This window comes from Panthera uncia, chromosome D1 (genome assembly GCF_023721935.1).
Source record: "Panthera uncia isolate 11264 chromosome D1, Puncia_PCG_1.0, whole genome shotgun sequence".
Taxonomy (NCBI): domain Eukaryota; kingdom Metazoa; phylum Chordata; class Mammalia; order Carnivora; family Felidae; genus Panthera; species Panthera uncia.
Genome location: NC_064808.1, coordinates 52300828 through 52309230, shown reverse-complemented (window position 1 = coordinate 52309230; position 8403 = coordinate 52300828). Strand labels below are relative to the sequence as shown.

Sequence of the window (8403 nt, the reverse complement as noted above, 5' to 3'; positions counted from 1 at the left end):
ATATATATATATATATATATATATATATATATGTATGTATCTCACATCTTTATCCCCTCATCAATCAGTGAACAGTTGGTCTGCTTCCATATCTTGGCTATTGCAAATAATGCTGCTATAAATAAGGGTGCATGTATCCCTTTGAATTAGTGTTTTATATTCTTTGGGTAAATACCCAGTAATATGACTGCTGGATCATAGGGTAGTTCTATTTTTAACTTTTTGAAGAATCTCCATACTGTTTTCCATACTGGCTGCACCAGTTTGCATTCCCACCAACAGTGCAAGAGGGTTCTTTCTCTACACATCCTTGCCAAAACTTGTTGTTTCTTGTGTTGTTGATTTTAGCCATTATGACAGGTGTGAGGTAATATCTCATTATAGTTTTGATTTGTATTTCCCTGATGATAAGTGATGATAAACATTTTTTCATGTGTCTGTTGGAGAAATGTCTTCTTTGTAGAAATGTCTATTTATATTTTCTGTCCATTTTTTTTAATTGTTTTTTTTTTTCGAGTATTGAGATTTATAAATTCTTTATATATTTTGGATACTAGCCCTTTATCTGATATGTCATTTGCAAATATCTTCTCCCATTCCGTAGGCTGCCTTTTAGTTTTGTTGATTGTTTCCTTTGCTGTGCAGAAGTTTTTATTTTGATGAAGTCCCAAGAGTTTATTTTTGCTTTGTTTCCCTTGCCTCAGGAGACATATCTGAATAAAATTACTATGGCGGATGTCAGAGAAATTACTGCCTATGCTCTCGTCTAAGATTTTTATGGCTTCAGGTCTCACATTTAGGTCTTTAATCCATTTTTAACTTATTTTTGTGTATAGTATAAGAAAGTGGTCCAGTTTCATTCTCTTGCATGTAGCTTACCAGTTTTCCCAACACTATTTGTTGAAGACTGTCTTATTCCCATTGGATACCCTTTCCTGCTTTCTCAAAGATTAATTGGCTAGGGGCGCCTGGGTGGCTCAGTCGGTTGAGCGGCCGACTTCGGTTCAGGTCACGATCTCACGGTCCGTGAGTTCGAGCCCCGCGTCGGGCTCTGGGCTGATGGCTCAGAGCCTGGAGCCTGCTTCCGATTCTGTGTCTCCCTCTCTCTCTGACCCTCCCCCTTTCATGCTCTGTCTCTCTCTGTCTCAAAAATAAATAAATGTTTTAAAAAAAAATTAAAAAAAAAAGATTAATTGGCTATATAGTTGTGGGTTCTGGGTTTTCTATTCTATTCCATTGATCTGTGTGTCTATTTTTGTGCCAGTACCATACTGCTTTGATTACTAGAGCTTTGTAATATAACTTGAAGCCTGGAATTGTGATGCCTCTAGCTTTTCTTTTCTTTTTTAAGATTACCTTGGCTATTCAGGGTCTTCTGTGGTTGCATACAAATTTCAGAATTGTCCTATATCTGTGAAAAATGCTATTGGTATTTTGATAGGGATTTCATTAAGTGTGTAGATTGCTTTGGGCAGTATAGACATTAAAAAAAAATTTTAATGTTTATTTTTGAGAGAGAGAGAGAGTGTGTGTGTGTGAGCAGGGGAGGGGTAGAGAGAGAGGGAGACAGAATCCAAAGCAGGCTCCAGGCTCCAAGCTGTCAGCATGATGTAGGACTCAAATCCATGCATGGTGAGATCATGACCTGAGCTGAAGTTTGATGCTTAACTGACTGAGCCATCCAGGTGCCCTGGGAAATATAGACATTTTAACAATATTTGTTCTTCTAATCCATGAGCATGGGATGTCTTTCCATTTCTTTGTGTCATCTTCAGTTTCTTTGGTGAATGTTTTATAGTTTTCAGAGTGTAGATCTTTCACCCTTTAGTTAGGTTTATTCCTAGGTATCTCATTATTTTGGGTATAATTATAAATGGGATTCTTTTTTAAAAATATCTCTTTATGCCACTTCATTATTGGTGTATAGAAATGCAACATATTTCTGTGATTGATTTTGTATTTTGCAACCTTACCCAATTCATTTTTCAGTTCTTGCAGTTTTCTTTTTGGTGGACTCTTTCAGGTGTTCTGTATAGAGTATCATCTCTTGTAGAACTACTTGTAGTGTCATCTACAAGTAGTGAACATTTTACTTCTTTATTGATTTGTATGTCTTTTATTTCTTTTTGCTTTCTGATTGCTGTGGCTAGGACTTCTAGTACTATGCTTAATAGATTGGACATTCTTGCCTTGTTCCCAACAGGGGAAAAGTTCTCAGTTTTTCCCTATTGAGGATGATGTTAGCTGTGGGATTTTCATGTATGGCCTTTATTATGTGGGCTCATGTCCTCTCTAAGCCTACTTTGTTGAGGATTTTTATCATGAATGGATATTGCACTTTGTCAGGTGCTTCCTCCGTATCTGTTGAAATGATCGTATGGTTCTTATCCTTTCTCTTATTGATATGGTGTATCATATTGATTTGTGAATATTGAACCACTCTTGCAACACAGGAATAAATACCACTTGATCATGGTGAATGATGTTTTAAATGTATTGTTGAATTAGGTTTGCCCAGTATTTAAATTTTTTTTTAATGTTTATTTATTTTTGAGAGAAAGAGAGACAGAGCACGAGTTGGGGAGAAACAGAGAGGGAGAGGGAGACAGAATCTGAAGCAGGCTTCAGGCTCTGAACTGTCAGCACAGAGCCCAACGTGGGGGTCGAACGCATTCACTGCGAGATCATGACCTGAACCAAAGTCAGACGCTTAACCGACTGAGCCATGTAAGTGCCTCAGTTTGCCAGTATTTTGTTGAAGATTTTTGCATCTATGTTCATCAGAGATGTTGGCCTGTTGTTCTCTTTTTCAGTGGAGTCTTTGGTATCAGAGTAATGCTGGCCTCATAGATTAAATTTGGAAGTGTTCCTTCTTCTTCTATTTTTTGGAAAATTTTGAGAAGAATAAGCATTAACTCTTTACGTGTTTGGTAGAATTCACCTGTGAAGTCATCTGGTCCTGGACTTTTGTTTGTTGGGAGGTTTTTGATTACTGATTCAAGTTTTTTACTGGTTATTGGTCTGTTCTGATTTTCTGTTTCTTCCTGTTTCCATTTGTTCATTGTTTTTCTAGGTTGTGCAATTTGTTGACATATAGTTTTTCATAATATTCTCATAATTGTTTGTATTTCTGTGATGTTGGTTGTTATTTCTCCTCTCTCCCTTGTGATTTTATTTATTTTAGTCTTTTCTCTTTTTTTCTTGATAAATTTGGCCAGAGGTTTATCAAATCTATTGATTTTTTTTTTTCAAAGAACCAGCTTCTGGTTTCATTGATCTGTTCTATTTTTTTTTTTTTTTTTTAGTTTGTATATCATTTATTTTCGCTTTACCCTTATTATTTTCTTACTTCTGCTGGGTTTAGGTTTTGTTTTTATTTTTCTAGCTCCTTTAGGTGTAAGGTTAGGTTGTTTATTTGCGATTTTTTTGCTTCTTGAAGTAGACCTATATTGCTATAAACTTCTGTCTTAGAACCACTTTTGCTACATCCGAAAGGTTTTGGACCATCATGTTTTCATTTTCACTTCTTTCCATGTACTTTTGAACTTTTTTATTTCCTGGTTGACCCATTCATTGTTTAGTAGCATGTTATTTAACCTGTATATATTTGTGCTCTTTCCAGAATTTTTCTTGTGGTTGACTTCTAGTTTCATAGTACTGTGGTCAAAAAATATGCATGGTATGACTTTGATCTTAAATTTATTGAGGCTTGTTTTTTGGGCTAATATGTGATCTCTTCTTGGGAATGTTCTATGTTCACTTAAAAAAATGTGTACTCTTCTGTTTTAGGATGGAGTGTTCTGAATATATATGTTTCATCCATCTGTTCCTGTGTGTCACTTAAAGCCATTTTTTCCTTGTTGATGTTCTGTTTACATGATCTGTCCATTGATGTTTGGGGTATTAAAGTCCCCTACTATTACTGTAATATTATCAATTAGTTACTTTGTTTTTTGTTATTAACTGGTTTATGTATTTGAGTGTTCCCATTCTGGGTGCATAAATATTTATAATTGTTCTATCTTCTTGTAGGATTGTCCCTTTATTATCATATAGCATCATCCTTTGTCTCTTATAGTCTTTGTTTTAAAGTCCATTTTGTCCAATATAAGTATTGCTACTCTGTTTTTCTTTGTCATCCATTTGAATGAAAGATATTTCTTCATCCCCTCACTGTCAATCTGGACATGTCTTTAGGTCTAAAATGAGTCTCTTATAGGCAGCATATAGATGGGTCTTGTTTTTTTAATCCATTCTGTCACCCTATGTCTTTTTATTAGAGCATTTAGTCCATTTATATTCAAAGTAATTATTGATATATATGTATTTATTGTCATTTTATTAGTTGTTTTATGGTTGTTTCTGAAGATCTTCTCTGATCCTTGTCTTTCTCTCTTTCATGGTTTGCTGATTTTCTTTACTGATATATTCTTTCACTTTCTTTATTCTTTCTCTTTATTCTTTGTGTATTTATTAGTGGTTTTTGATTTGTGATTACCATTAGGTTTGTATATAATGTCTTCTGCATATAGAGTTTATGTTAAGTTAATGGTCATTTAAATTTGAACTCACTCTTTTTTTTCTGGAAAAGGATATTTTTAAATTCATATAACTGCAGATAGGGAAATCAGATTAGAGAGGAGGGTCCAGACTGGGACAAATAATGACTACTCTCCCCCGCCGCCCCAGCAGAACAGGGGAGGAGGTGTCCCCTATACCTCAACAGTCAATACAGGCCCCCTATCACTCTTCTGCCACATCCTAGGGGCAGGGTGCCACCCTCCCTGGGCCTGGAGTGGTTGGTGACACAGTCTGCTTTGCCCCAGGCCCCTTCTCCTAAGAGCATCTTGGAGAAGAGGAATGTGGGCAGAATGGGAGAAGGCAATGACGAGGAACATTTGATGCTGGTCATAGCAACAATGACTGACATCCAAAAATGGAAACATTGAACAAAAACAGTGCAACATTCCAAAGGTAGTTTGTGAACAGAGGAAAAATGGAAGCAAAACCATCAGGGGTAGGGAGGAGCAGAAGGGGGGGTGGGCAAGGCTAGTTCTTTGTTTTTAGTGTTCCATGTGAGGAAATAGGAAACTGAGGCCTGGGGTGGAAACGGATGGGTTTGAACAGTGGCTTAACCCCACTGTAGGTGGCTGCCACAAGGAACATGGGTCTCCTGGACTTCACCTGGAGAAAGGATGACTGCATTTCATCACTGCAGTAGATTTCAGGGTGGGAGTGAGGTGCACTGGATCCCATTTAGAGAGGGTAAAGGGCTCAATCCCTTCCTGCCTTTTCTTCCTGTGCCCCAAAGGGGGCTGTCCAACCTAGAGGAAGGACTAGGGAAGGTGGGGAGAAAAGTGGATGTGAGCTGCACCTCATGAAGTAAAGGCTGGTTGGGGACATCTTGGCACTGAGCACCCCTCTACATTGTCCATACCAGCTTCTGCCAGTGCTATAGAGTGGCGCATATTACAATGAGATGGGGCTGGGCCCCTTTTAAGGCCAGGGGAGCTGTCCCAGGCTCCTTAGTGGGAAGCTAGAGGGAAGAATGGAGAAGCAGAAGAGACTCCCCCCCAGCCAAGAGCCCAGTCAGCAATGTCTGCATCACTGAGCATGGGGACACAGCAGAGGCAGGGTGAGGCAAGGTGCAAGGTCAGCTTCGTCTGGCAGGGCAAATGTGTGCATGGGTGAGAGGGGTTGCTAGAAACCGAGACCAAAAGAAACGGCTCCTCACTCAGCTCTGGGGCTCTGCAGCAGCTAATGTGCTGTGTAGTATGGTGGTGAGAACACAGGTGGGTGGCAGTGATGGGTAGGTTTGGGAGAGGGGTGGGGGCAATGGAAGTGGAGTGGAGCTGTCCAGTCCCAGAAGGAAACTGCTTCTTGGTGATGGAGCAGGTGGTATGGTGTAGTTACTGCTTTTTCTATGAGGACTCCCAGGAAATGCCCTCTTCTGCCACCTTCTCCAGTTTCTTTGGCTCTGCCCCTTGATTTCCTCCTGGGAGTTGTAGTTTTCTGCATCTTGACAGCACCCTTGTTGTTTTTCCCCTTTGGATGGCCCTGAGGTTGCTTAGGTGCTGACACCTCACTGGGTTCCTTCTGACTAGCTACCAGCACCGACCCAGGACTCATTGGAGGCTACTTGCCCAGTCTGCCCCACCCCTGCTTCTCAGTACCATTCTTATCCTGCTTGAAGGCCAAGGGCTGGCTGGACTTTGAGTTCAACTCCTTCATCTTCCCTTCTCTCCAGAACAGGTAAGGGAGCAGTGGCTGGGATGCATGAGCTTCACTGCCAGCCTATGTACATTCTCCAGACTGCTAGGAGTGATGGTGCTGGGCACTGAGGAACTGGCCTGGCTCACTGTGGCTGCCACCAGTAGCAAATGCAGATGCCTTCTGGGGGCTGTGCCAGCACCAGATACAGCTCAGGCTTGGAGTCCCAATTGGAGGCAGTTAGAACCCATTCTTTACTCCTCTCCTCCCCATGTTTTAGGTATATGTTGTCATATTTTATATCCTTTTATTTTGTGAGTTCTTTGACTGATTTTTTTAATAGGTCTCTTCTTTCCTCCCCAAAAGTGGTCTTTTTAATGGTCTCTCCTTTCCACTCAAAGAGTCCCCTTTAATATTTCTTGCAGTGCTGGTTTAGTACTAGGTCACAAACTCCTTTAGTTTTTGTTCATCTGGGAAACTCTTTATCTCTCTATTATGAATGATAGCTTTGCTGGATAGAGTATTCTTGGCTGCAGATTTTTCCTATTCAGCACTTAGAATATATCATTCAACTCTATTCTGGTTTGCCAAATTTCTGCTGAAAATTCCCCTGCTAGCTTTATGGGTTTTCACTTGTAAGCTACTGTTTTCTTTTGTCTTACTGCTTTTAAGATTTTTCTGTATCACTATATTTTGCCAGTTTAATTAAAATATGTCTTGGTGTGGATCTGCTTTTGTTGATTTTGATGGGAGCTCACTGGCCTCTGGGATCTGGGTATCTATTTCCTTCCCCAGGTTAGGGAAATTTTCAGCTAATAAATTTTCTCCCTCCCCCCTTTCTCTCTATTCTTCTAGGACTCCTATAATTCGAATGTTATTATATTTGATGGAGTCACTGAGTTCCCTAAGTCTGTTCTCATTTTGCATAATTATTTTTCCTCTATTTTGTTCATCTTGATTACTTTCCATTACTCTGTCTTCTTGGTCACTAATTCATTCCTATGCTTCTTCCATCTTGCTGTTCATTCCATCAAGCATGTTTCTGATCTGGTTTATTGCGTCCTTTATCTCTGCTATTTCTTATCTCTGTGTTAATGGTCTCACTCATGTCTTCTACTCTTTTCTCAAGTCCAGTGAGTATTCTTAACATCAGCACTTTAAATTCTCTGTGAGGCATGTTATCTATTCCACTTAGAACTCTGGCTGAGGACTTATCCTGTTCTTTCATCTGGGATAAAATTTAAAATTTTCTGTCTTCTCATTTTGTGTAAGTCTCTGTACCTGTTTCTCTGTGTTAGGAAAGTCAGCTATGTACTTTTTTCTTGAGTGTAATGGTCTTATGAAGAAGAGGTCCTGTAGTGCCTTACAGTATAGTGTCCCTGATTCCCTAGAGTCTGGCACTTCTGGAGTGTGCTCTCTTGTCTGGCTGCTTTATCCTTTAGGCCAGTCATCTGCAGAGGCTCTCTTTGCCTATTGTGGGCAGTATTTGGGCCCTGGCCTAAATGTGGTGCATTAACTAGGTGTGTTCTTATCTGTTTCTGAAATGAGGCCTGTTGCCACTGCCACAGGAACCAAGGCTCTACAAAACTCCCTTGTTGGGAGACATGGTGTGAGCAGAGGCTTGTGCAGGACTTCTGGGGGAGGTAGTCCACCATGCTGAGACTGAGGCTAGTGTAATTGGGAGGGGTGTTTCTGCTGGAGTGGTGGGGCTGGGTGTAAGAAAGTTAGGTAGCAAGTGGCCCTGTGCTTATGCTGAAGGGGAGGGGAGGGAAATGGCACTGGCTAGTTCCTTTGTTCTTGGAGGAGTCTACCTGGGATTGCTGTCTCTCTGGGAAGTGCTCCAAGATGAGCAAATAACCTCCCCACTGTGTGCCCCAGGTACTCTTCATATCTCTGTTTCCATGCTGTATGTCTGCAAGATGTTTGCCTGCCTCCTCTCCAAGAGCAGCCCCAATGCCCTCCAAGTTCTCCCCGAGCCAAACATAGTGACCTTTAAAACTCCAGGCTTTAAGCCCCACTGGTTGCGGGAATTCATAAAATTTGTTGCCTCTTGCTTTCCAAGCCAATTGCTATGGGGATTTATTTTCCCTGTGCACTCCCCTCAGTGCTAGTCTGTCTCTGTGACTGCAGCTCCATTCCTGCTGCAAAGGCCACAATCTATTTCTCTCCCAAACCATGCTCCGTACTTCCTAC

General features: G+C 40.5%; 1 pseudogene; it reads right to left on the bottom strand.

The window, feature by feature from the left end:
• Positions 1 to 5901: 5901 nt before the first annotated feature.
• On the bottom strand, positions 5902 to 6247 carry LOC125917070 (high mobility group protein HMG-I/HMG-Y-like; annotated as a pseudogene).
• Between the last annotated feature and the right edge of the window lie 2156 nt (positions 6248 to 8403).